Genomic DNA, 14,048 nt, shown 5'->3' on the forward strand with positions numbered 1-14,048 from the left:
AATTGTGGAACGGCGGTAAGGTGAAATAATGCAGTAGGTATTGATTAAACTGTCATTAGTTGGGTAGGATATTTTTGACGGCTGAATTATTTAGTACTCTGTATTGACGAATCTGTAAACATCAGGCCGCATCGAATGTGCCCTGTAAGACTGGAAGCAAGGATTCTCTGAGGCCTGGGACGTCAGCCTCTGAGCGATACTCACTGAACGAAGACAGTCAATGATCATAATTTACTTTTACTTCATGGCACCATCTATTTAAACAATATTCAGTATTTAGCAGGTATTGAAGTAATAAGTTCATCCTAAGCTTAACTTCCCTAATCGTCAACTGTATTGCTGCGTAAAATCAAAAAGAAGATAAGGCTTCACAACCGCGACGTTCTCTACTCCTCGCCGAGAAATACGCTGTGGCAATTTTTAGGATTGCTGCAAACTTATTTATTCGTCAGGCATGCTTACATGGAAAAGCCTGCACTACATGGTTTATCGTTCCCACTGGTGTGTCCTCACGAATTTGCAACCTGCCTTGATCTGTCCGGCCCTCGTACTATTTAAATTATCTTGCCAGTTAATTTCAGGCCACGTGAGAGAAATGATCGATCAACTCACCATCGTTATATTCACACTGACATATATTAGTCAGACATCTTAAAACGCTATTGAACCATTAGCAGGCTAAATTAGGTAAATATTTACGTAAGATTTTTAGTTATTTATGGTAATTGAACCTGATGAGCCTGATAGAAATTATAGCTTAATTACCACTGCAAATTGATGTTCAGAGAGTAGCCGAAGAGAATAGTGACAATTTGTAGAATTACCAGCGATTAGCGAAAACATTGGGCAATTCGTAACATGACAGATTGTTACTGGTGCAGTGATTTGAAAAAGAAAGTTGGGTCGTTAAGGATAACAGAAGCTGTGATTATACCTCAAAAAAGCTCACAAAGGAACAAGTTACTGTGATTACAGAAAAGTATAGGATATGCATCCATTGTCCATTTATTGTGTAATTATTCGAACGCTAAGATAGAGAATAAGAGCAAAAGTTGAGTTTCTCAGAAATGGAGTCTAGGACAGATAAGTATCCAAGTCGTGTACTCGGACAAACAGATGTCAACAATTAAAAGTAAAAAAACAACTAAAACATACCACCGCCATGTGTGAAACATGGGTTAGCTTGCGCAGCCCACTAAAAAGGAATGGAAACAAAGTTACGTGCAGAGTAGCTTCGGCCAGTATCTTGTCTTATTACTATCAGTGCATGTCTGGAGCGTCTTTCATCATAAGATATTGTATAAAAATGCCAGTTAACTTCGCTTCTACGGCCTGGATCGCAGAAAGCAAAATCCAACGTTCGATAGAACTTCTCCTAACGATATGTCTCGGTCAAAATAATCGCTGAATTATTTGGCTTGATGGCATTAATAAACGGATTTCGTCGTTAGTTGGGTACATCTACGGGATACTAGAATAACAACAAGTCGAAATAATCTATTTAGATTTGACCGTTTCAGCGCATGACCGTCTCATCCTGTACCGTATGCTCATCCCTCTGATATTTCGTACTTTGAACTCAATAACACTAATGCATATGTGAGCCATAACGACAGCCATAAGCAGCCCGTTACATTCGCAACAGAGGTATATTCCTGGGCCTACTTCGTCCCAAAGTAAACGCCTTCACTTGCCACAATTGTAACAGATCTTTCGATCAAGATCTTCTACTTGGTTGCTTTGAGTCGTCTCAGCCTAAACGTTTTGAACGCACATACCCTTATTCGGTCTAATACTCCGTCTCTGGCAAACATACAGTGGTTAACAAGACGCCGTAACAACTTGAGTAGCGTAAACTGGTTTACACCCATATTAGTCTGGCTGCTTCTGTATTAGCCTCTTATAGATCGTACTGACATACTATGGAAGTTTTTTGCTGGAGCTGAAATTTCGCAGCGCCACTACTCCCTATCCTATTCACGTAGTTAGGCCCAATAAATGCAGATTTAGCAAAACAGTGTAGAAACTCGCCAGAACTTTACAGTAACACCACCATCGTCACAACAACAGGTGATAATAAACAACTGAGCGTCGTTCGTGGCTTTGACCCAGCTTCATAGGAAATGCTACTTAAGGTGTAATACAGTGGGCAATAAAACGATTTTCTTTTTAGGGTTGACGAAACGGAGCGACGGATAAGTTATCCTCATTATGCTTCAATAGTAACTATACAAGCATAATTAAGTTACTCAACGCGGTTATAACACAAGGACAAAATTGGAGGCGGTTAAATAGCTGGCAACGATCTTTGTGTTTTTGGCAGCTAATTCATAGGTCACAATAAACTGAGCAGACACTTGTGGCAAGTTTCGCCAAACGGTTGATATCGGTGGATACATATATGAATTACATGTTATGGTAAAGTCTAGAAAACGAAGGATTATTTCGAAAGTAAGATTGCCGCTTTTAATGTTCTGACAACTTTGCCCATGATTCACGTTTTTAAGTACGCAGATCAATATAGATGTGACACATATCGCACGCACTATCTTTTACATACATATCGGATAACCTCTTTGAGAGGGAGAGATCACTCAACTGCTGACATTGAGAATCTCTCATGAGTTCCGATTCTCGGGGACTCTCAGCATCTCCCGAGAGCTGAAACCCTCCATAAAATTGACTAACTGACATAGACTGAGTTTCCACACTTAGATCTTTCCGCCATGTCCAGATATTATAAGCTAATGTCTGATGCCAGCGATAATAATTATTTAATAATTCATCAAATGCTAACTACCCCCGTCACCGTGATGGGACACGTGAGGTCGTCTAGCTTCGAAGCCGGACATAAATATGCACGCAGTTGTTTTCATGCTGATAGCCAGCTACCTGAAACGCAGCTTAACGACGATACCGGAAACATCCATTCGTAGAATGCAAGCTACACATATAAGCCTATAGAATGCACCCAAAAAGATCCTGAATAGACTAAGCACAATCCATCGAAAACATTCTTGTTAACCATATTAATTGCTTGGCCATCTCGTTGGGTCTATAAGACCGGCCTGAGTTCAAAAATATTAGGTTTCTTCAAGCTGAAGAAAGAGGTGGGCATTTGGCTCGCCTTCAGGCAATACGAACTTCTTTTTTAGAGCACGGCTGGTAGGCGTATGGTGACAAAGAGAAACATTCTTTCCGGAAAGCGCATAAGAGTCGAAGGTCGAAATGGCCGCAACGTTTGAATACTGAAAACGTCAGGGACTGCTTTCTTACCAGTTTGTTTCCATTAAATGTATGTCATGATGTACACTTATATTGACGTCTTCAGACTGACGACTTCAATTCATTCCTGACTATGTATGTCTCTAAATCACAGAGTACGATAGCTGATCGTTCGTCTTTATGACTGCTCATGCATATAAAATTAATTCGGTGTAGATTTTTCAGAAATGTTTTTATGTCACCCTGCCTTAGAAAGTCGTGAAGTGTGTCGACTGCTCCTGATTCGAATCAGAAATTTGCTATGCGTAGTCAGTGTAAATAGTTTCATAGCTGGTTCAGCGGCACTATAGAGCTTTAGATGTAACAAAAACTGTACACCATTGCAGGCTGTGGCTATATAATATAGCATCAGGAAAGCATCTAGTCATCTGCCATAATAACAAATGGCTGTACACATGTTTTCCCTGCTGTGCTAAAGTCACTGGAGTGCTAAAGGTTTTCACGATTAATGAGTTATGTTCGCCTATGACACGCAGACAGTCAACTCTCGATGCAAACAAATGACTTGTAACTGTCGATTCGGCAGCAGTTAGTGTGATCCAGTTCCGCAAGAGCCGGTCTTCATGAGTGAGCATCAAACACTTCATTAGAAGTGCTAATTTAGATAGTTTCTAATGCTAGAAGCCTCGGTTGTGTAAATTAAAATACTCACTGGTTAACGGATTTGTCATGCTTCTATACGATTGCCGTCAACTGCCGTCAGCAAGTTGTAGATAAGGCACATCCTTACCTTATCGAATATGATTATACGAGTATTCTGCTTCGAGTGAAAAAAAATAGCTTAAATAGGCAAACTAAAATTCCAATTTATCAGTTATCTTCATTTACACGAATTGACTAACTCTTAAAACAATCGTCAGAGTCAACGTCGAAAAATGTGCCAAACGTTCAGAACTGGTGACTATAAATATTGGCGTCCGAATACGCATGACCGCGTAGCTACGTTACGCTTATTCGATGCCAGTCGAATTTAAACGTGGCTCAACTTCACAGCGATTGACAACTAACAATTAACATACATAAGCACGTAATCACGTCAGCACACTTTAAGTTTCCCCGACGTAACCTCAAACCTGAGCCGTCTTCGATTGCGCCCTAGAACCTATTTACTGTTCTCAGTCGCCACTCAAGCTGCCATTGGTTAGGGTAAGGGATTCGCGGCGTCGTTCACTCTCGACGTCACCGTAACTATCATTCACAATGAATATATAATTCTCTACAGATATTACTAATAACAGGAAACAACAATAGGCAAGCTAAATACTGGAGGAAGCATTTGTACTTGGCTAAATAATTCTATACGGCCAGCGCAGACTAAAGCGGCCCATAAAAGAAAACGGAGCGCGCATTCGATAGAACGACCGCCGTTGCCGTCACCCATACCACTGGATCCGTTCCTGCCACCAACCTAAATCTGCTGTTTCGTGCAACGCTTACCACGCGAGTCACAGAGGCGGCAGCAGCAACAGAAGAAACAACAACGACAATAGCTAGCGTGCCGATGGCCACAGTAGCAATGAGGAGAGTTCACACAGAGACCTTCGAACTCATGCTGGATTAGCAAAACCGCACAAACAGATTGACGCAGCCATGACTGCTTGTGTTGGTTACAGTGGCCATCACTGCCTTCGCTGGCAACGGTTGCTACTACACCACGCAGTAGAAATAATATCATTTTGAACAGTGGCTAGAACGGGAGAACTATACTATACTATACTATACTAGACGTGAATCTAAATTGGCTGTTGAGAGGGAAAACGAATTACGTACGAGCCACTGTAACTAGTTCTTTGTGTAACGATGAAATTGCAATGGACGGCGTTTGATTGATAAATGGTCGATTATTTGATCTCTTTTTTAAGTTCCATACATACATATATATATCATTGTACAATTGAACATTGCAGGCGTACTAGCGGGCAACTTCTAAAGCATAATTCATATGGGTATCGCTATAATACTAACCAGTAACTTACTTTTGCTCTGAGTGTAATAAGATACAGGAGAATCAACATTTTGCCTACTGGACCGTTATATTGTATAGAATTTAATCTGTTGTTTGAACAAAATCTCAGTCGAATAAATTCCATTTCGAAACTTCCAATATAATGTGATGCCTGCTATTTTGCCAATCGTAATAAACCAAGCCCGCTAAAACAAGGGTCATACTCCTATATAGGATAAAGTGCTATAATTCCTAAAGTACGCTAGTATGCCATATATCTATTATATTTCCTAACCCGGCGAATATAGACCAGTATATGTGTCCTACAAATATATTATTTATTATATGTCATCGTTATCCTTATATAGTTAGTTATTATTTAAAATGCTTGTATGCATTTCTAGTAAACTTTCGTCTAGCCATACTCATTTCAAAAGGAGATGTCTGACAGTAGCTTTATTTTCTGTTCAGTTAGTTCAGCAGCGTGTCTTACAGGATTAAGTCGTACATTGGCATAAGTTCCGAACCTAATTTTTCACATTTCCTCTTTCAATTGAGTTCAACTCATCGAAGAGGACAACGATTTGGCAAACCATTTTGATCGTTGAGGACCACATCACTTACCATACGTGCAGTCGGTTGCCTACCTCTTTGGTACAGCCAATACACGACACAACAGCGATATCATCAACAATAGGAATAACGAAACTAGTGCTAGTTTCATAGCAAACACCGTCTCGTACCGTATCATGAAGTGGCTGAGAAAATGTGGGTTCGAACTGCCCGCCTTAACTGAAAACACGCGCAATGTATTCTCTTTACCTTGGACGTCATTCATCGACGCCAAAATCGCCACCGACACTGGGCTAAGCTCGCCGCGACATTCGTCGCTGCTGCTGTTACTGCGGTGATGATCTCCACCGGGTCCGGCAGCAATTATATCAACCCCCATCAAACCACCTGCAGAAATATGTACGAGGATATGATTAAGGAAGAACCATACTGAGCTATAATGTTAAAGTTCAGAAAACTATACAGCAAGCGGAAACCGAATCTGCGCGAGGCTATTTTCATTCGGTTGTCGAACTGTGCACAGCGGCTAAGTTGATCGTGCAGTAGTCGTGCAATGGTATCGTGATTATTATGGGGTGGTCTAGGTAGGGCGAACCGTGGACACATTTTGTTTCGCAGGGGCCAGCCCTCGGAAGCAGTACTTAACACAGACTGAACTCCATGGAGTTCGCATGGCAGTGCGATGAGATGATGAAAAGCTTCCGTAAAAATATGGGAGAAAGTAGGAAATAAGCCTCTACTCTGTGTGCTCGTCTATTGAATGTATTTTATCATTGGAATCGAAGCAAATTCGAAAAATCACGATAAAATGTCCTTATATATAACGACTTTAACTAACGCAGACGTTACCATCTAGGAAAACGGCCTTTTTAGATGTTTACGTGCGAAATAGTAGCAGACTCTTCACTGAGTGCATCAACAAAGCTGCAACTAACCCAAAGACTAGTAAAGCACCACAATGCTACAAAGCTATTACAGTGGTGGGTATTTTTCCAACGACTTGTAGCAACAAGGTGTTACATAATAAGCAATAAGTTTTATTAATATATTCCAACTATAGCGAATGTTCCTGCAATAATTATAGTTTTTATTGCATAACATCCGTTATAAGTAGAATATGGCGAATGTGAGAAAAGGTGGGCTTAATAGTGGATACACAGGATGACGGTGATTTGTTCACCAATGCAAACTTGTACGTTATTGCTTCATACCGTGGGACATACAGCTGAATCTGATAACGAGTCGGGAGTATTAACTCAAACCCTATATGCTAACATATACTGACAATCAGTGTGTTTAACGACTCCACTTCAATTCAATCAAAAGCCTCGCTATTCGAAACTGAACAAATCAATTTCGACGGTTTCGGTATTTGGCGACCGAGTGCCGCTTTCAAACTGCTTCGTTCTGCCTAGGAATCACCCCCCGGTTGAACTCTCCCAAAACAAATCCTAACGCAAGAATCATACACGTCGGCTCCTACAGCCGCTCATAAACTTCGAAAAGAATAAATGTGGCTTTTTGTTGTCGTCAGCAGAAAAATACCGCTTGAAGCGATCCGTATTTCGTTACGTTATTAAAACAGTAGCGTTGTTGTTCAAACACAGTTACCGTTTACGGAAATCATAAACGCAGATACAATCGGCAGAAAAAGGAATCAAATTCCTATATATATATATATATATATATATATATTTGTGCACAATGCTTATTTTATGCGTCAATTGTTAATTTGTGTATGTTATTAATTTAGTTTTCAGAATTCGGCTGCCGAAATACAAAGTTAACGCAGAACAAGGAGAGAACAACAAATAGCCCGTACCCGTTACAGGTTTTTGCATAAGGATAGACGGCCCAGAAAAATTCGGATTAGTGAAAAAAAATCAGGAAAAAAACACGTTGGGAGAAAAAGAAGAGATAAACATGTAAATTGCTGATAGTTCTCTCGCGGAAAGTAAGCTATTGGGCGAAAGGAATTAGTATTGAGTTGAAGCTTTTATGTCAACAACAGGAAACTTCAATTTCAACATCTTATGGATGCTGTACTTGACTTCAGATATTGTATGCTATTTAATTGCGAGATCTGTGTCGTCAATACGGAGCTCTGTGGCCCCAATTCGAGCCGTACAATTTCTATTCCTCAAGCCGTTTCATTATAAATCTGCCAAATCGCGAGTAGCGACTCTATTTGCTAGACAATCGTACAGGAATTTTGATGTCCCATCTTTTGTCTTTCAAACACAAGTCTGTGACACTGAATACTGTAATATTGTATTTCCATCTCAACCTTAACAACGTAGCGGTTTACACATTGGGTCTTGGCTCCTTAAACGCAACGACCAAATAATCTGCGCTACTATAAGAAAATCTCGCATGCTTTGCTAATGATCGATATAATATTTAGCTCAGGGATTGGTCTCTTATAATGAATATGTTTGTTAGACGTACACGATACGTACGGAACGTTAATCTTTATATCCCAGCACCGATTATAACCAGGTCCATTAGGGTCTTCGCTTCACTTACATCGTTGCGGCATGAGTAAAACGCTGGAACTCCTAAAGTATATTCTAGACACCTACAACGCATAACTAACACACGGTTGGTTTACTTTTGAAATTGCATATAGCTACACACGACCGGATATCCGTATATGAGTCAATTGCGTGCTGATAGCGGAAGTGAAAATATATCACCATCTACTTTGTCACCACATCTGTAGTTGTTCTTGCATAAACATGTCTAACTTATTCATAAATAATTCTGGTCAATATTACTTAACGATTTGTTCGTTCACTGGCAATTAGTGGAAAAAGTTACGCGATGCAACGATTTGCCCCAGTGGCTCTATATTTCACACCTCTTAATCCCAACTAACAAATTATCTCTCTCAATACGACTAGAGAGAGCTTCAACATAATGACTGCTACATACATCAAAAATGGTGTTGGACTATTATGGGAACACTCACGTTCTATGTATAGGACAAGTATCGCACTGATATTCTTATGATCCTCAGCCATGACATCCAGCAATACTTTCACTTTTGTTAGCATTCATATAAAGTATTCACAGTAATTCGCTGTCGTCCCGTCCGGCAAAACTCAAATTCGCAATGACTAATGGACGTATTCAGACTAGTTGCGCTGGGTTGCAATCATTAGCAATCGTTACATGGCGCTGGGGGTACGCAACGATGGCTAAACGTTCCGGAGTCTGATGTTGCTGCCGTCAGCGTAATGGGGGGAGGGTTTTGTTGGCGATTCGCATTGGCTTATGCCTCGAGGACCCGAACATAATTACCTCTTATGAAAAAATACAAATAACGAAAAACAGTAACACTTCGCCGGCATCAAACAAGTTGGGATGTTTGCTATTCCATAACGTGTCAAATCGTTCAACTAACAGCGATCAACCAGCAGTCGTACTTCGGCATTTTTGCGTTATGTTGTAAAGACACGAGTTTACAAACTAAGTTCGTAGACATATAATTTTCATTCATTTTTTTATATACACGTGATAGTAATGGCGATCGGAAACATTGTTTTGGTTCCCCGCCCTTTTTCTATCCACGGTACTGTAGGTACATCGTTAATTATGGCTAATTTTAGCAACAAGGCTGCTTATCAATTGAAGACGCTATTGGACACGCGACTATACGGCGATATTCCTATTACTCAAATATCCTATCCCCAGATTGTGTCCAAAAGGTTGCCGCCACCTAATAGTATGAAAAATATTAAATTCAATCACGTGCCTTTATCTATTCTGTATACTGAGTCATTTTTGAAATCGTGATAAACACCAAACGCAATAGGAGCGATAATCACAACGTTCCGTTAACAACATATAACTCCAAAGTTACCTATACATATTTAGTACCTTCTGCACTCTGCCAATACAATGGTATCGAATGATCATATTATTATTGATATGCGTCCGCTCACAATATGAAAGATAGGCCTGGCCACTTATCGGCCTAAGCGCCTGTAAAATAGCGGTGCAATAGCCATCGCGCAAGTCCTCTAGAATTGTACAAGAGAGTACCGTTAGTTGGGTAAAGTACATAGATGAGATGCATAGGCTCTGTCGAGAAGTATCATACATATTTCTCATCAGATACAGTTCAATATCGATTGCTTGCAGACAACAATTCCATCTGATTCTCCGGAGCGAATGAAGCAGTGTCTAACATTGGCTGGCCGACAGAGAATGCCACATACGAGAAACAATTACTAAAAGTCTATTGAGACTTGCAGACGAACGTGCGTTTTCTTTGCAAAGCCCACAAACACTCCTAAACAAACGTTCGTTTTTTTCAGCTAATAGCATATACACTTCATACAGCGTCTTTGCTTCTAGTTAGAGCCTGGTGCGTTACGACAGCATAGAAACGATCGAATGGGAGTACTTATCTATCCAGACTCCGGTGTTAAGTCTTCAACAGTACACAACCATATGGTTGCCTGCACTATCGTAGACGGGTAACTGTCCGTAAGAGTTCCTAATACAGTTGCTATCTGACATTGTCTGCCGTTGGCGGAATGATCTGGCAACGTGTATGTGACGACATGGCCCCGTGTAGCGCCGTATTGCACACTACGCAATACGACGCTGTGCATGCTACAGCCGGAATAGTCAATGTAAGATACACCGACATAGTCTTCTATACTACAATGTGGAAATCTTACGAACGGCATGAACAGACGTGGGTACGCAGTAACATGCGTTTTCGACGTCACGACGGCGGCGGCGGCCACGTAGAGCTGTGTTCCGTTGATCCATCAATGAGATTTATGTTGTGTACAACCGGACGCAACATGTAGCGTCTCGCTCATAATAGAGAAAAACCGTTTTAGCTCCTGGTACGACTGCTGCTGCCTTTTATGCTACTGTCGCTTTAGGAAGACGAGGTAGTCCATTTGTGGTGACAAGGAAAACAACAGCAGCAGCGGCTGTGACGGCGGCACCAGTGGCAAGTGTAAGTGTACCCCGGAACAGAACTATTCCTTCTTGCTAGCGTCGCGCAGTCGCCATCGCCGTTTTGACGCTTGCCTGTTTTTCCTTCATCCGTATTAAAGCCCGCTAGTACGCCCATAGCGAACCCCTGAGAGTTACAGCTAGCCAGGTGTTTTAACATAGAGACCCACCGTTCCGTTGACGGTGATAACGGTGGCAGCATTGGTCAAAGTGGTGGCAACAGATTTCTCTTTCTCCCGCGCAGCCACAGGCAGTAATAGCCAAGGAGGACGGTGACCAAAGGGGCGCTTGAGAATGTCCGATTTGTTGCGGAAAACCGCTGCTGCTATCATCGGAAGATCACAGCTGAACAACGTGAAATTGGACAAATCAATCGGTAGATGTCCCTGTACTCTGCTTCGGCTGCCGCCAGACCACGGCGAAAACTGCTGCCAGCCAAATATGGCGTAGTTCACTGCTATCTTCGCATAGTATAAATTGCAATATATATGTATATATATACATGTTTATGCGTACTGCAACATTTGTTTATAACAATGTCTGTATATAACCTCAACACCATACGGCGGATACCCTCATGCTACAACAGTCGTTGTGTGCATTTGTAAATTTATGTCAGCGTCCTCAGAAGGTCATAGCAATCCTATTTAGGATACTTTCATGCGTTCACGTAGACATTGAGCGTTAAGCAATACGCGAGGCCTGAAGATATGATTGCAAATGTAAGATGAAGAAAAATCTACATCTTCATATGAAACAAAGCTGCTAATTCATTACCTACAATATTGTTGGTGTATATATAAATTGGCTAAACTTCATATCTCGACTGGTTGACTGGCGGATCCCGTATTGGGCAGTTGAGTGCTTACATCTATATATAAACAGCAGTAATAATGCAGCTGGAAACGCCGCAGAAGACCACAAGCTATTTTTAGACGATAGAAGTTAGCTTCCGAACACCCTTTGATTGTCCCAGATATAGGGAACGGATGGCTGGTGCGATACAAGAAAGATGGCTCCTAGTATATAAGTGGTTACTATATAAGAAATTATGCGATGAGGGTACTGGTTAAATAAGTCACCACAGCATATAACGGTGTACATATACCATTTTATATAGTGCATTCAAAACAATAGCAAGTAGGGCTTCTCAAATCGAATTGCGCCTCTCTGGTGCGCGTTTGGTTTGCGCGGAAGCCCATGAAACTGCTTTTGGCTAGCCTTAAGGAGACATAACGATGTTGCAATGGTGCGTACATTAGTTGTACGTGAAGGGCCGGCACAAAGCTCGCGCCAGTATCTAAGCCGGGTGCCGAACCATCATTACGATAGCAGACCGAGCCAGGCCACTTCCAATATTCTCAATAATTGAACCACTTTCGCAATGACAGCTCTGCGACCCCCAACTACATCGATCTAATTTGATGCCAATGCAAAAGATTCGTACAGGATTTTTCATTTGTAGATTTGGTCGCCTTTCTAAAACAGCTGTGTTGCCCCGGTTCAAAAAAGTCATAAGTCTAATCGTCTGCATCCAATAAAGAGCAAATACTGGGTGACAAAAGGTTGTCGATATAATAGCCATCATAACATACTGGATAATATATTTTTTTTTTGTTTATAGTCTTCAGAGGGAGTTCTTGCCTTCTAGTGACAACATCACCACAAACCCTGTACCTTGTGCCTTACCTATAGGGGGTTACACATGTCGTAAGTAAGGTAGCCATGCGATGGGTAGCATAATTGCTAACGGATACCATGATCGCTGGGCTTATCTTAGCTCATAATTTGCTGCGAGCCAGCCACTAGCATCACGCGGCATTTTTGCGATTCGGACGTCGTCGTTCAAGAGTGCCTCTGTCCAACTTGTGCTCGGCGACGAGTTGGAAGGCGCTGTCCTCTTCTTTTCGTAATGGGTTTAAATGTCACCGACAAGCTCAGCTGACGCTGATCCCACGGACCGTCACACGCCCACCGGCTGAGGGATCCGGAAAAAAAAACCAATTTTATATAAACGAAATCATTACCGCAACACAGGTAATCGCCACAGTGCGGTAGTACTGTGTGTTTCGCTATTGATCAAGGGACGTAGAAGGTGTCTGGGTTCAAATCTGTGTGTAGCACAGTTCGTTTCTTGCTGGATTACAGCCATGTGAAGACATATTTAACCATAGTACCAGGCGTCTAGCGCGAAACGCTTTTTTTGCATGAATTGGAAATCTCTTCCGTAGTTCCTGTTTAGATGGCAACTGCTGTTTGATAATACAACCACATCAGTGCACCCAATGGGATCAAACCAGCCGCCCACTCCACAATTCCTCCGGCTTACGAGCGACTAATAACCCCGCAGTATTTCGAAGGCCTCTTCCATAAATAGGCTGAATAGACACAGGCAGTATCAGAATACCTGGCTGTATGGAAATTTCTTCTCGCAATTACTTTTAAGCTTACACACCTTCTATACAGTGTTCTGTCTTGAGTTCTTCAGCCTTCTTCAAATACTCACTCTATTGAGAAACCATTAAAGGTTGGTTATATGGTCGCCATTGATAACCACGATCGTAGACTGGTACTAGTAGAGAGCTCCGTTGTTCTCTACAGCTGCATTGTTCGGAGTGCTCGAAGGTTGCTCGACAACCTTTTTACGGCGTAGAGTTGCTGCTGTCATCACCGTGTACCAGCTTAATATTATTGCCCTGTTGACACTGCACGGCACGTTGGTACCGTCTGGACCCATATTCAAACCGTCCGCAGATGGGTGACGACAGACGAACCGCTGCTCCACTGTGCAACACTTTTTAGAAATGCAATAGTGGAATTCAGCACTCGGGCAGTGGCACGTAACAACAACAAAAACCAAATCCTTCACTGGAGATGGGAATCCGTTAATGGGCCCGATCCGCTGACCCAGCAGACCCATGCTAGACGAACGCAAATGTCGACGCCAATTTTTTGTTTGTGACGTCGCCGTTCCATTGCGTTGCGCGGTCGCTTACGACCGTTAGGATACCGCTGTCTGATCTTCCTTCACTACGGCTGCTTTTGCGGCAGCTATAGTGGGTTATTCGTTGTTGTTGTTGTTGTTGTCGTTATCGGCGTCGTCGTAACGGCTAAATATTCCCGGCTCCGATTCCTTCATGATTTGCCGTTCTTTTGTCATTCGGTTACTTATCGACTGACTAACTAGCAATGTCTGGCTCCATTCTTGCTTCTCTATTTACCATTTTTTGTTTGTTAGCAATCAGAGTATAACAAAGTAATAACT

At 41.8% G+C, this 14,048-nt stretch overlaps 1 protein-coding gene across 3 annotated transcripts in view; it reads right to left on the reverse strand.

The window, feature by feature from the left end:
• LOC111260091 (uncharacterized) overlaps nt 1-14,048 on the reverse strand; it is a 30,280-nt gene that overhangs the window by 13,821 nt on the left and 2,411 nt on the right. The window contains exon 2 of one of the 3 annotated variants that reach the window (XM_086968140.1): nt 6,053-6,190. The exons of the other annotated variants lie outside the window; for them this stretch is intronic. The gene's annotated coding sequence lies outside the window, so the exon portion shown is untranslated. The remainder of the gene's footprint in view (nt 1-6,052; nt 6,191-14,048) is intronic. 3 annotated transcript variants of the gene reach the window in all.

This window comes from Varroa jacobsoni, unplaced genomic scaffold (genome assembly GCF_002532875.2).
Source record: "Varroa jacobsoni isolate VJ856 unplaced genomic scaffold, vjacob_1.0 scaffold_398, whole genome shotgun sequence".
In the NCBI taxonomy this organism is placed as follows: Eukaryota; Metazoa; Arthropoda; class Arachnida; order Mesostigmata; family Varroidae; genus Varroa; species Varroa jacobsoni.